General features: G+C 38.5%; 1 protein-coding gene across 1 annotated transcript in view; it reads left to right on the forward strand.

Moving 5' to 3' along the window:
- Positions 1-15,623, forward strand: part of ATP13A5 (ATPase 13A5) — a 100,266-nt gene that overhangs the window by 43,528 nt on the left and 41,115 nt on the right. The window lies entirely within an intron of this gene.

The following is a 15,623-nucleotide window of genomic DNA, read 5'->3' on the forward strand; positions in this document are numbered from 1 at the left end:
CTCATGAGAGGTTAATGTGTAGATTATTTTTTCACTCAGTATTCCTTAGCTTTTAAAAAAAATCTTTAACATTTTATTATAAAAATTACCAAATGTACACAAAAGTACAAACAAAATAAACCTCACATCAGATATTTCCATAGCCATTAATTTTATGCCACATCTGTTTCATCTATGCGGTCCTTCTGGTTTTTATTTTTAAGATTTATTTATTTATTTGAAAGGCAGAGTTGCACAGAGAAAGAAGGAAAGAGAAAGAGAAAGAGAGAGAGAGAGAGAGAGAGAGAGAGAGAGAGAGAGAGAGAGAGAATGAGATCTTCCATCTTCTGGTTCACTCCCTAATTGGCTGCAATGGCCGGATCTGTGCCGATCCGAAGCCAGGAGTCAGGAGCTTCTTCCAGATCTCCCATGTGGGTGCAGAGGCCCAAGGACTTGAGCCAGCCTCCACTGCTTTCCCAGGCCATAACAGAGAGCTGGATCAGAAGTGGGGCAGCTGGGAATCGAACTGGCACACACACAGGATGCCGGCACTTCAGGTGGTGGCCGCACCTGCTATGCCACAGCGCCAGCCCCTCCACTTTTAAAGATTTATTATATTTATTCAAAAGATAGAGTTACAGAGATAAGTAGAGACAGAAACAGAGAGAGTGAAATAGAGAGAGAGAGACTGAGAGAGGGATCTTCCATCCACTGTTTCACTCCCCAAAAAGCAGCAATGGTAGGAGCAAAGCCGATCCAAAGCCAGGAGGCAGGAGATTCTTCCAGGTCTCTCAAATGGGGGCAGGGGTCCAAGGATTTGGGTCATCATCTGTTGCTTTCTGATATACATTAGCAGGGAGCTGGATCGGAAGTGGAGTAGCTGGAATTTGAATTGGTGCCCTTATGGGATGCTGAAACTGCAGGCTGGGGCTTTAACCCACCGCACCACAGTGCTCGACCCCCAAGCTACATTATGAGTTCTGATAATCTCTTGCTGTAGTCTTTTGTGACCCTGTATGTACAATCACGTCATATGAAAGCAGGGATAATTTGACTTGCTCTCTCCAATTTGTATCCCTTTGATTTCTTTTTCTTGCTAAATTGCTCTGGTTAAAACTTTCAGAACTATATTGAATAGCAGTTGTGATATTGGGCATCTTTTATGGTTATGGATCTTCGTGAAAGGGCTTCCAAAATTTTCCCCATTCAATATGATGCAGGCTGTGGGTTTGTCATAGATTGCCTTGATTGTGTTGAGGCATGTTCTTTCTATATCCAATTTGTGTAAGGTTTTTTATCATGAAAGGGTGTTGTATTTTATCAAATGTTTTCTCTTCATCTATTGAGACGGTTATATAGTTTTTATTCAATTTGTTAATGTTATATATCAAATCTATTGATTTGCATATGTTGAATCATCCCTCTTGTTCCAAGTGAATCTTTCTGATGTGTTGTTGGATTTGATTAGCTAGTAATTTGTTTATGATTTTTGTATCAATGTTCATCAGGGACATTGAGCATAATTCTCTTTCTCTCTTGTATTTTTTCTGGTTTTGGAGTTAAGGTGATGCTGGCCTCATAGAAGGATATTGAGAGGATTCCCTCCATTAAAACTATTTGAATATACTGAGAAGAATTGGAGTTAGCTTTTATTTAATGGTTTTATAGAATTATCAATAAAGCCATCTGGTTCTTGGCTTTTCTTTGTTGTTAGAATCTTTATTATTGACTTCATCTCTGTCTTGGTTATTGGTCAGTTTTAGTTTTCTATGTCCTCCTGACTCAAGGTTGGTAGATTGTATGTGTCCAGGAATCTATTCAATTCTTCTAGGTTTCATGATTTGGTGACAAATAGTTTCTTGTAGTAATTTCTGATGATTTTTTTATTTCTTTGGTAACTACTATAATACCTTCTTTTTCATCTCTGATTTTATTAATCTGGGTCTTATCCCTTTTTTTTTTCATAAGTTGGGCCAAAGGTGTATCAGTCTTGTTTATCTTTTTAAACAAGTGGCTCTTTATTTCACTTAACGTGCTTTATCTTTTTGAAATACAATTTTGTTTATTTCTTTTGTAATTTTAATGATTCCTGTCTTCTGACCAATTTTGGGTTTGTTTTTTATTGTTCTTCTAAGTGCTTGAGATCCATTGTTAGATCATTTATTTGATGCTTTTCCAATTTCTTAATGTAGGCACTTATTGCTACAATTTTCTTCTTAACACTGTACTGCTTTTGCTGTGTCCCATAAGTTTGTATGTGTTGTGTTGTCATCTTCATTCATTTCTAGAAATATTTTAATTTTAATTTTGATTACTTCTCTGGCCCACTGTTCATTCAAGAACATATTGTTCAGTCTTCATGTGTGTGTGTATTTTCTAGAGTTTCTTTTGTTGTTAATTTCCAGATTCTTTTTATTGTGGTCCAAAAAGATACATGGTATGATTTCTTTTTTTTAAGCAATTATTTTAATAAAAGGAGAAGAAAGAACAGTAGTATGATAAAGCTTGAGAAACAACAAGATGATTGCATTTTGTTTGTTTTTTTTAAACTTTTATTTAATAAATATAAATTTCCAAAGTACAACTTTTGGATTAGAGTGGTTTTTCCTTCGCATAACCACACCCACTCACAAACCATCCCATCTCCTACTCACTCTCCCATCCCATTCTTCATTAAGATTCATTTTTAATTATCTTTATATACAGAAGATCAACATAGTATATACTAAGTAAAGATTTCAACAGTTTGCACCCACACAGACACACAAAGTATAAAGTACTGTTTGAATACTAGTTTTACCATTAATGCGCATAGTACAACACATTAAGGACAGAGATCCTACATGAGGCGTAAGTGCATAGTGACTCCTGTTGTTGATTTAACAATTGACACTCTTATTTATGACATCAGTAATCATGCGAGGCTCTTGTCATGAACTGCCAAGGCTATGGAAGCCTCTTGAGTTCGCAAACTCTGACCTTATTTAGACAATGCCATAATCAAAGTGGAAGTTCTCTCCTCCCTTCAGAGAAAGGTACCTCCTTCTTTGATGGCCCGTTCTTTCCTCTTGGATCTCATTCACAGAGATCTTTAATTTAGGTATTTTTTTTTTTTTTGCCACAGTGTCATGGGCTTTTTAGCCAGATCTGAATGCCTTAAGGGCTGATTCTGAGGCCAGAGTGCTGTTTAGGGCATCTGCCATTCTATGAATCTGTTGTATATCCTGCTTCCCATGTTGAATCATTCTCTCTCTTTTAATTCTATCAGTTATTATTAGCAGACACTGGTCTTGTTTATGTGATCCATTTGACACTTAATCCTATCTTTATGATCAATTATGAACTTAAACTGATCACGTTGACTAGTAAGATGGCATTGGCACATGCCAACTTAATGGGATATGGAATTCTATGGCACATTTCTAGTTTTACCATTAGGGGTAAGTCCGAGTGAGCATGTGCTGAATGTACATCTCCTCCCTTTCTTATTCCCACTCTTATTTTTAACAGGGATCAATTTTCAGTTAAATTTAAACATGTAAGAATAATTGTGTGTTAATTAACAAGTTCAATCAATGGTAATAAGTAGAAAAAGAAAATATAAAAAGGATAAAATAGTAAGCTGTTCCTCGACAGTCAGGACAAGGGCTGATCAAGTCATTGTTTCTCATAGTGTCAGTTTCACTTCTACAGGTTTCCTTTTAGGTGCTCAGTTGTCACAGATCAGGGAGAACATATGATATTTGTCCCTTTGGGACTGGCTTATTTCACTCAGATTCCTCCTTTTTTTTTTTTTTTTTTTTTTTGCAAATGAGTGGACTTCATTTTTTTTACCGCTGTATAGTATTCTATAAACTACATATCCCATAATTTCTTTATCCAGTCTTCTGTTGATGGGCATCTAGGTTAATTCCATGTCTTAGCTATTGTGAATTGAGCTGCAATAAACATTGAGGTGCAGATAGCCTTTTTATTTGCCAATTTAATTTCTCTTGGGTAAATTCCGAGGAGTACAATGGCTGGGTAAAGTGGTAGAGCTATATTCATGTTTCTGAGGAATCTCCAAACTGTCTTCCACAGTGGCTTTACCAATTTACATTCTCACAAACAGTGGATTAGTGTGCCTTTCCCCCATATCCTCGCCAGCATTTGTATCCCTTTAATTTCTTTTTCTTGCCTAATGTCTCTGGCTAAAACTTCCAGTACTATATTGAATAGCAATTATGAGAGTGGACATCCCTGTCTGGTACTGGATATCAGTGGAAATGCTTCCAACTTTTGCCCATTCAATATGATACTGGCCGTGGGTTTTTCATAAATTGCCTTAATTGTGTTGAGGAATGTTCCTTCCATACTCAGTTTGCTTAGAGTTTTCATCATGAAAGGGTGTTGTATTTTATCAAATGCTTTCTCTGCATCTATTGAGGTAATCATATGGGTTTTCTTCTGCAGCTTGTTAATGTGGTGTATCACATTGATTGATTTGCAAATGTTGAACCATCCCTGCATAGCAGGGATAAATCCTACTTGGTCTGGGTGGATCATCTTTCTGATGTGTTGTTGAATTCTATTGGCCAGAATTTTATTGAGGATTTTTGCTTCTATGTTCATCAGGGAAATTGGTCTGTAATTCTCTTTCTCTGCTGCATCTGTTTCAGGTTTAGGAATTAAAGTGATGCTGGCTTCGTAGAAAGAATTTGGGAGAATTCCCTCTCTTTCAATTATTTTGCATAGTTTGAGAAGAATTCCAGTTAGTTCTTTAAATGTCTGATAGAATTCAGCAGTGAATCCATCCAGTCCTGGGCTTTTCTTTGTTGGGAGGGCCTTTATTACTCATTCAATTTCTGGCTCAGTTATTGGTCTGCTTAGGTTTTCTATGTCTTCCTGGTTCAATTTAGGTAGGTTGTATGTGTCCCGGAATCTAACCATTTGTGATAAATTTCCCAGTTTGTTGGCATACAACTCTTTGTAGTAATTTCTGATGACCCTTTTATTTCCGTGGTGTCTGTTGTTACATTCCCTTTTTCATCTCTGATTTTATTGATTTGGGTCTTCACTCTCCTTTTTTTGGTTAGTTGGGCCAATGGTGTGTCAATTTTGTTTATTTTTTCAAAAAACCAGCTCTTCGTTTTGCTGATCTTTTGTAATGCTTTTTGGATTCAATTCTGTTGATTTCTTCTTTAATTTTAATTATTTCTCTTCTCCTACTAGTTTTGAGTTTGGTTTGTTATAGTTTTTCTATATCATTGATATGCATTTATAGCTCATTTATTTGGTGCCTTTCCAATTTCTTGATGTAGGCACCTATTGCTATAAACTTTCCTCTTAACACTGTTTTTGCTGCATCCCATAAGTTTTGATATGCTGTTTTGTTATCTTCATTTGCCTCCAGAAAATTTTTTATTCCCCTTTTTTATTTCTTCTATGACCCACTATTCATTCAGGAGCATGTTGCTTAGTCTCCATGTATTTGCATATGCTCTAGAGATTCCTGAGTTGCTAATTTCCAGCTTCATTCCACAGTGGTCTGAGAAGATGCATAGTATGATTTTGATTCCTTTGAATTTGTTGAGACTTGCTTTATGGCCTCATATGTGGTCAACCCTAGAGAAAGTTCCATGTACTGCTGAGAAGGATGTGTTTTCTTTAAGTGTAGGATGAAAAGTTCTGCAGATACTGTTATATCCATTCGGTCTGTATGTTAATTAAATCTGCTGTTTCCTTGTTGATTTTCTGTCCGATTGATATGTCCATTCCTGAAAGTGGAGTATTGAAGTCCCCTAATACTATTGTATTAAGAGTCCTAAGTCTCCCTTTAAGTCCCCTAACATATCTTTTAAATAGCCCAATGCCTTGTAATTAGGTGCATATATGTTTATAATAATTACATCTTCCTGTTAGCATTTGTGAAGATATTCATTGGTTTCCTTTTTTTTCTGCTGTGGTGGCTTTTCTCGTTGTACTATTACTCTGTAGATAAGTGGACTGTCTGCTTTCAGTGAATTTCTAGAGGCTCATGGTGGGTGTGTCCAGAGAGCTCTGTTCAGTTCTTCAGGGTTAAGGGTGTGCCTAAGGTGATACACCTAGGTTTGGCATGGTAAATCTTCTCTCTCTCTCTTTTTTTAATCAGAGAAGTAATTCCAGTCAGCTGAACTCTTTTTCTAGATGGCGATCAGTGCCTGAGCGCTAGCCCCAGTGGGTATAATATTTGTCTGCTCTGTCCCAAGGACCACAGAAAGGATCTGTGCAGTTCTCAGTGTAAGCTCAGATTCCCCTGCAATGTCTCTCACTGGGTAGCCAGGACCACCCAAGCTTGTGGTGTCTCCCAACGAGACCACTCAAAGTCTTAGCCACAACATGAGTTCTCCTACACACCCTCGGTGTTTTTTTCCACAGTGCCAGTTCAGAAGCTCCACACATTCTTTAGGTCTTAGTCTCTTGTTATTACTCTCCATCAGAGTCAGGTTTCTCTGCTCTGCTGATTGCCGGGGGCAGCCCTGAGCTGGCGTAGCTGTTATGTATCTCCAAAATGGCACTTGCTCTATCTGCTCATACACCTCTGTAAGGTGACTGGAGAGAGAGAATCGTATCCATAATGTCCTTTTTATTTTTTCTCCCCTCTAGTTAGGCTGGTGTAGTTTCCCCCATGGGGCTTCAAGTCTCGTTCCCTTTAGGCTTTTCCTGTCACTTTTCCACCAGTGTCTTGGCCACTGCAATCCCATCTCACCTCACTTTCCAGCGCTAGTGCAGAGGCTCTCAGCAGCTAGAGTCACGAGCCATGGGTGCCCATGCCCTCCACATAGGTCCACCATGTCCCTCTAACTTCAGAATTTTCTCTGCCGTTTTTCCCCTAACGCTTCCCTGAGACTACACTATCTCCATTTTTATTAATCTGTCTTCTCCTGGACTAGATCACTAAGCTCCCTCCCTATTCTGCCATCTTGGAACCCAAGATGATTGCATTTCCAGAATGATTTCAATGTTTTTGAATTTGTTGAGACTTGCTTTATGGCCTAGCATATGGATATCCTATAGAAAGTTCCATGCACTCACGAAGAGTGTGTGTTCTGCAGTTATGAGTTGAAATGTTCTATAAGTAGCAATTAAGCCCATTTATTGGTAATGTACATTAGCTCTGTTGCTTCTTCATTATTTTTTTTTGTCTAGTTGATCTGTCCACTGATGAAAGTGGGATGCTAAAGTCCCCCATTATTATTGTATTGAAACCTATGTCTCCCTTTAGATCCATTAACATTTCTTTTAAATAACCGGTGCCCTGGCTTTGAATGCATATATACTTACCATAGACACATCTTCTTGTTGAATTGATCCCTTAATCATTACATAATGCCCTTCTTTGTCTCTTTTAACATTTTTTTTTGTGTTAAAATCTAGTTTGTCTGGTGTTACAAAGGTTACTGCTGCTTATTTTTGCTTTCCATTAGTATGGAATATCTTTTTTCATTCTTTCATTTTCAGTCTATATCTTTGCTGGTGAGATATGTTTCTTGCAGGCAAGGAATAGATGGGCCTTGCTTTCTAAGTCATCCATCCAGTCTGTATCTTTTAATTAGAGAATTTAGGTCATTTATATTCAAAGTTATTATTGATAAGTAATGATTTGGTCTTGACATTTTTGCATAAGCATTCTTATTTTTATTTCCTTTGTATTTGTAGTAGGAGATTTGTGTATTCATATCCTTTCATAATGATGGCTGTATTATTTCTCTGTGTAGCACCTCTGTAAGTATCATTTGTATTACTGGATGAGTGGTGAAGAATTCTTTCAATTTCTGCTTGTTTTGGAGGGTATTTATTTCAACTTCACTTACAAATGAGAGCTTTACTGGGTGCAGTATTCTGGGTTGACAGTTTTTTTTTTTCTTTTAGCTCTTGGACTATGTATCTCCATTCTTTTCTAGCTTGTAAGATTTCTGATGAGAAATCAGTTGTCAGTCTAGTTGGAGATATTTTGAAGGTAATCTGGTGCTGCTTTGGTACACATTTTAGAATCTTTTCTTTATATTTTACTTTTAAAAGACTGACTATAATGTGATATGGCAAAGAAATTTCTGATCATGTCTATTAGGAGTTCTAGGTGCTATCTGTACTCAGATGTCCTTATCTTTCTCCAAATTAGAAAAATGTTATGCTATTATTCACTGACTATATCATCTAATCCATTCTCCCTCCACACCTTCAGGAACTCTTAAGATGAGTATGTTTGCTAATTTGATAGAATCTAAAAAATCTCTAACACTATTTTTTATTTTTCTAATTATTATTATTATTTCTTCTTCTCCTCCTCCTCCTTCTCCTCTTCTCCTCCTCTCCTTTCCCTTCTTCTTCTTCTTCCTCTTCTTCCTCCTCCTCTTCCTCCTTCTTCTCCTTCCTACTCCTCTCCTGCTCCTCTTCTCCTCCTCATCCTCCTCCTCCTTGTCCTCCTTCTTATTTTCTTATCTGAGTGAGAGAATTCCAAAGATTTGTCTTCTAGCTTGGATATTCTTTCTTCTGTTTCACCAATTGTGTTGTTAAGATTTTCCACTGTATTTTTATTTGACATATTCAATTCTTCATTTCTAATATTTGTTTGATTTCTCTTCAATGTCTGTCTCACCAGAATTTTCTCATCCATGTCATGTATGGATTTCCTTAATGAATGTGTTTGCTTCTCTGTGTTTTTGATTAATCTTATGAGCATGCTTTTGAATTCCTTTTTGGGCACTTCATTAATATCTTCATCTTCAGATTCTAATATTGAAATGCTGTTGTGTTCCTTCTGGGGAGTCATATTGTCTTCCTTGTTCATGTTTCTTATATTTTTACATTTACTTTTAGGCATTTTTGGAAACACTTGTTGGTTTTTTCTTTTTATAGTTCTTATCTTTGAAATATGCCTCTGTGGCTTAGTGGAGTGTCTTCTCCTTCAGCGGCTATCCAAAGGTGTATGCTGGGTGGGACCAAGGAGCTATTGCCAATGCTTAAGTGTGGGTTAAGGGTCCTGGGCAACAACTAAGTTGGGCATGGAGGGTCTCCTCTACCATCAGCAGAGGGGAGAGTATGATGGCAGCAGCTGGTGGGTCACAGTGTCAGATCCTCTCTTCCAAGGTGAACCAACCACCAACGGTGAGCCCACAGTGCCTAGGCATCTTACTCACGCAGGTGCATGAACTGCAAAATGATCTTTGGGCTCTTCAATGTGAGCACAGAACCCTGAGCCTCTGGAGCCATATATAGTGATTTCCCAAAGACCTAGCCATGCCCTATCACAGGCCCCATTGTGCAGTCACAGAATTCTCACAGTCACAGGCACAAGTCTTCCACAGTGATAGGGAGCAAGGGATCCACTCTCAGCCCCACAAGCCTCCTCTGTTCACAGAAAGAGTCATGGCATTCCCAGAGTCAGTTCCCTAACCAATAGAGGTTGGTTGGTGCTTCACCTTGGCAAGTTGAGTCTGGGCACCTTAATATAGTGAGAGGAGGGAGTGCTTCGTGGGCCTAGGTGGGTGCCCTACCCCCTGCCAACCCTCCAGGTCAGACACAAAGTCAGTGAGAACACAGATTTATCTCTCTGAGAGTCCTCTAGTGGCACACATACATATAACAGACACCTCTACTTGCTTTTTTTTTTTTTTTTTTTGACAGGCAGAGTGGACAGTGAGAGAGAGAGACAGAGAGAAAGGTCTTCCTTTGCCATTGGTTCACCCTCCAATGGTCGCCATGGCTGGCATGCTGCGGCCAGCACACCTCGCTGATCCTATGGCAGGAGCCAGGTGCTTCTCCTGGTCTCCCATGGGGTGCAGGGCCCAAGCACTTGGGCCATCCTCCACTGCACTCCCTGGCCACAGCAGAGAGCTGGCCTGGAAGAGGGGCAACCGGGACAGAATCTGGTGCCCTGACCAGGACTAGAACCCGGTGTGCCGGCGCCGCAAGGCGGAGGATTAGCCTAGTGAGCCGCGGCGCTGGCCTCTACTTGCCTTATTAAGATGGCATTTCCTCTCTGCTGACTGCCAGGTGCCTTGCTCCAAGGGAATATCTTGTCCAGCCACTGGTTGTGGGAGTTGCTGGTGGTGTCCTACTTGCTGCTGTAAGATTGTACTGTCCACACTGCTCTACAGTGTCTCTCTTCTTTTTGTAGAATTTCCACTGCAAACTTTTCTCCAGCTGTCCTCTGGGAATGGGATTCCTCTCTTTTTCTTCTACTATCTTCCTGTAGTCAGAATCAGAACACCTTTTCCCTATTCAGCTGTCTTGGATCTTTCTTCGGTTTTTCAAAGTTGTCACTAAATTATCTATGACAAAAGAGTAGAGAAATACTATGGCAAACTGTGTAGCAGTGAAAGTAGATACTGTTTATGTTTGATTTGTATTGTTGGTAGAGATCTTGATTTACATACATTAACCTCCACTTCTTGGTTCAACACTATTATTTGCAACATAAGTCAATCAGCTCTGAGGTAATCAGTAAACAGTGTCCCCTCCTTAAGCTCTTTCCACTTTCCCATCAATAAAATCTCTAAGGTCTGAGTGATCTCTACAGAGCTTTTTCTTTTTTTTATTTAGTAAATATAAATTTCCAAAGTAAAGTTTATGGATTACAATGGCTTCCCCCCTCATAATTTCCCTCCCACTTGCAACCCCTCCCATCCCCCGCTCCCTCTCCCATTCCATTCACATCAAGATTCATTTTCAATTATCTTTATATACAGAAGAGTGATTTAGTATATATTAAGTAAAGATTGCATCACTTTGCACCCGCACAGAAACACAAAGTGTAAAATACTGTTTCAGTACTAGTTATAGCATTACTTCACATTGGACAATACATTAAGGACAGATCCCACATGAGAAGTAAGTACACAGTGACTCCTGTTGTTGACTTAACAATTTGACACTCTTGTTTATGGCGTCAGTAATCTCCTTAGGCTCTAGTCATGAGTTGCCAAGGCTATGGAAGCCTTTTGAGTTCACCGACTTCAATCTTATTCCGACAGGGTCATAGTCAAAGTGGAAGTTCTCTCCTCCCTTCAGAGAAAGGTACCTCCTTCTTTGATAGCCCCGTTCTTTTCTATGGAGCTTTTTCAGCCACAATATTTTAGTCTTCAAAATGGAATCTGAAAGCTTATCTTGAAATATACAAATGAAATTCTGAGATTTAATGTTCCAGGTGTTGACTATTCTTGGGTAAGCATGAAGGCTCATAACAAACAAGGATTTTGCAATTTTTCAAACACAAGTTGGAATGGTGAATGTTAAACTCCTGTGAGAAGAAGAGATATATGGATCTAGTGATGGAGAGCAGCACATGCAAACACAGCTGTATTGTCATTTAAAAGTCACTAGTGAGACTGGCAATGTTATGAGTACAAGAAATGCAAAAATAAGGATAAAATGTGCTGGATGTCGAATCATCCCAGGTTACCGCAGGGACTATCAGCAGCTTTTTAATGCTTCTAAGAAATTTGCTACTACTTTTAAATAGGATAAATGGAGCGGGTCTTGATTATTTTTTAGTAATATTTTCCATTATAAAAATCAAAAACTTCTAAAAAAACTGAAGTTAAAAATGGACAACAGAGGAGTTTCTTGAGATGGCTGGGGAAAAAATCATCTCAAACTAAAAATCAGGAGAAACACTTCATCAAGATTTACTTCTTCATTGGATTGGTAAATTTCTGTTGAATTTTACTATGTGTTAGTTGCCCTTGGCACTGAGAACTCATTCAGAAGTGAATTAAATTAAATCCTTACCCTCATGAATCTTATGTCCCAATTGGAGGAAAGGGACAATAAAATAAATCTACAAAATACCATCTCATTGCTGTTTCTTAAATGCCCTTAAGATCATAAAAATAAATCAGGTTTGAGAATTTTTGAAAAGACAGAGCTCAATGTTTTGCATGGGATTATCAGGGAGGTCCGCCAAGGAAGGACATTTGAACAGAGATCTGGGTAAGGCAAAAGAATAAGGTGTGCAGATACCCAGAAGAACCTTATAAAGAACAGAAATAGGAGGTACATAGGCCCTGACACAGGTGTGGCTGAGAATGTTGTAGGCTGGCAAAAGGACCAATTGCCTGAAGTAGGAGGCAAAGGAAAGAATTGTAAAATGGAAGCAAAACACATTTGTCTAATTTTTATTTTACTGCCTATCCTTTTGGAGTCATAGCCAAGAAATCATTGCCAAGCCCAATGTCAGGAAGATTTCACCCTATATTTTTCTTCAGGAACTTCACAGTTTCAGGTCTCATGCTCAAATTTTTAACACATTTTGAATAGATTTTTGTGCAAGGTGAGAGTCAAGTTCCAGTCTTTTGCCTGTGGATATTAAGCTAAAACTTCTGCACAGCAACAGAAACAGTCAACAGAGTGAAATCACAACTTCTGGGATAGGAGAAAATATTTGAAAAACATATATATTATAAGTAATTAATATCCAAAATGTACAAGGAATACAACTCAATAGTTAAACAAAAAACCATAATTGAAAAATAAGCATTGGGCTTGAATAGACATTTCTCCAACGAAGGCATACCAATGGCTAACAGGTATATGAAAAGGTTCTCAACTTCATTAAGTATGAAGGAAATGAAAATCAAAACCAGAGTGAGATCACCTCATGCCTATTAAAAAGAAAGACAAGTGTCCACAAGGATATAGAGCAACTAGGACCCTTGTACACTATTGGTGGGAATGTAGGATGGTGGAACGGCTATGGAAATCAATATGAAGGTTCTTTAAAGCAGTGAAAAGAGAAGAACCATATGAATAATTCCTGCAATTACTTCTGCATAGATATCTCAAACAAATGAAATTAGGATCTTGAAGAGGTACCTGCACTCCTGGGTCCACTGTAGCATTGCTCACAATAGCCAAGACATGGGACAATCTAAATGTTCAGTGGGTGAATGGATAGAGAAAATACTATATATATATATATATATATATACAAATATTATACAAATACACACACACACACAATCAAGAATGTCATTGAGCTTTAAGAATTGAGGAGATCCTGTCATAAGAGGTAACATGGACAAACCTGGAGGATATAACACTAAGCAAAATACGTCACAGAAGGTCAAGTACAGCACGATCAGATTTATATGACATATCTTGAAATAGTCAAAACTATGGAACTAGAAAGTAGAATGGTGACTCTCAAGAACTGGGATAGAAGGAAATAAGATATTTTTGTTTAATGGATATAAAGCTTCAGCTATGCAAGATGGGTAAGTTCTAGAGCTGTGCTGTGTGATGTAATAGTGTTCCTAATAACAATACTGCATTATACACTTTCATTAAGGGGGTAGATCTCAAGTGCTCTTACCACAAGAAAACAAAAACAAAAACAAAGGGTAGAAGGAAACTTTGGGCTGTGATGGACATGTTTATTTCTTGAGCATGGTGATGGTTTGCAGGTATATGCATACTGCTCTGACCAATAAAATTAAATGCATTCAATCTATGCAGTTTTGTATAAGAATTATACATCAATAAAGGTGTTAAAATAAAATACAATGCTTTATGAAAATAATCAGAATAAATTGGTAAGGAGAGTTTTAGATCTTCTTTTTGGTTCTAGTTAATGAGAAAAGACTAGTCCAATTTATAATAGAAAGTAATGAAGCTAAATGATGGTAAAAATCTTTAACAAATCCTATATTAAGGTGGATTTTCTTTTCTATTATTCTCTGAGATCAGTAAGAAAAGATTAATATCTGATTATCTGAGTAGTCATCAAAGTTCTTAATACAAGATCTAAAACAATGTACAGCCACCATTCTGTAAGGTCCAAATTTATGGATTCAATCAATTGAGGATTTAAAATATTCAGGAAAAAAAATCCCTGCATCTGTACTGAATATGTGCAGATTTTTTGCTGCCATTATTCCCTCCCCCCCAAATAGAGAATAAAACGATTTACATGACATTTACTTTGCATTATTGGTAATCTAGGGGTAATTTAAAGTATCTGGGAGGGTGTGTGTAGGTTATATGCAAATACTACACCAATTTATGTGCAGATTTGAACATCTGCAGATTTGGGTATACACGGGGGTGGGGGTGTCCTACAACAAATTCCCCACGTCTCCATGGATACCGAGCAATGACTGTTGAATGAAGGTGTAGAAATTCATAGTCTGCTCCAGAGAGAAGGCACTTCATTGTGTTCCCAACCAAGTTTGCCTACTTCTCATCAAGACATCCAACTATGATCCTTTTCTTGAAGAAGGCGTACTGATCCTGAGTTTCTTTCTTTTACCTCCCAAGCACTACTAACATGACAGTAAAGAAACTAGAGAAGTGCTAAGTGCAGAAAAGAGAGCTAGAGTTGCTAACTGAGTCAGCAGGGTAGAAAAAATTATGTACACCATAGCCAGAGAGAGAAATGGTAAGAGAAAACTGGTTCACCTTTCATAGCCCCAAAGAGGCCCAGACTCAGATAAACCCTGTACCCTGGAAGATGAGGGTAAGATTCAGGCTGAGAATGAAGGACTGACTAATGGTATAGAGAAGCTGGATCTTAGGTCTCCCTCTCCCTACAATCTTAACTGCACTTTATGGAAAAATGAACACAATGAAAAATCAAGAGAGAACTCTCAGTCCCCACATTTCCCTCTTAGAAAGCCACCTGAGAGTCATTCCACTTCAGAGAAGAGGTTTTCTGTAGCTAATATAGCCCAATTAGATGCCCAGCCTCCAACTTCAAACTGTGAAATCTCTTCAGAGCCCTGGCCGATTGCATATATTTCCTGGAGGTGACAAATAGAGACCAAAATAAATGACCTGATATCTATTCAAATGGTGTCTTGTATGCACCATGAACGATAAGTGTCAAGTAACTTGAAGTCCAAAGGGAGGAGAAGTGGGAGACTTGGGGGAAACCTCTTAGAAATTAAAAACAATAACATAATGGTACTTAAAAGATTCATGGAAAATGTATATTAGACTTTAATTCAGTTTCTAATGAACTTTATAAGGTACCATCATATATGATTAACCTAAGAGCCAACAGAAAGAATCAAAGACAAGTACATTGTTCTTTATTCAAAACATGGGTTGATAATGAGAAAAAGCAACTCTTAAAATACTTAAAAGAAATTTCCCCTGAAAAGTAGATGAGGGTTGAGGTGGCATGGAGACAGGGACTATTGGTTTTCCCTATAAGCTCTTGATTCTTCTTTACTTTTTTTTTTTTTTTTGACAGGTAGAGTTAGACAGTGAGAGAGAGGCAGAGAGAAAGGTCTTCCTTCCGTTGGTTCACCCCCAAAATGGCTGCCACGGCCAGTGCTGTGCCAATCTGAAACCAGGAGCCAGGTGCTTCCTCCTGGTCTCCCATGCGGGTGCAGGGCCCAAGCACTTGGGCCATTCTCCACTGCCTTCCCGGGGCCACAGCAGAGAGCTGGACTGGAAAAAGAGCAGCCAGGACTAGAACCCGAGGCCCATATCGGATGCTGGCATCGCAGGCGGAGGATTAACCAAGTGAGCCATGGTGCTGGTCCCGATTCTTCTTTACTTTTTAAAAATTATTTACTTATTTGAAAGTCAGAGTTATAGAGAGAGAGGAAGAGTCAGAGAGAGAATCTTCCATCTGCATGTTTACTTCCCAGATGGCTGCAACAGCTGGGGCTGGGCCA

This window comes from Lepus europaeus, chromosome 2 (genome assembly GCF_033115175.1).
Source record: "Lepus europaeus isolate LE1 chromosome 2, mLepTim1.pri, whole genome shotgun sequence".
NCBI lineage: Eukaryota > Metazoa > Chordata > Mammalia > Lagomorpha > Leporidae > Lepus > Lepus europaeus.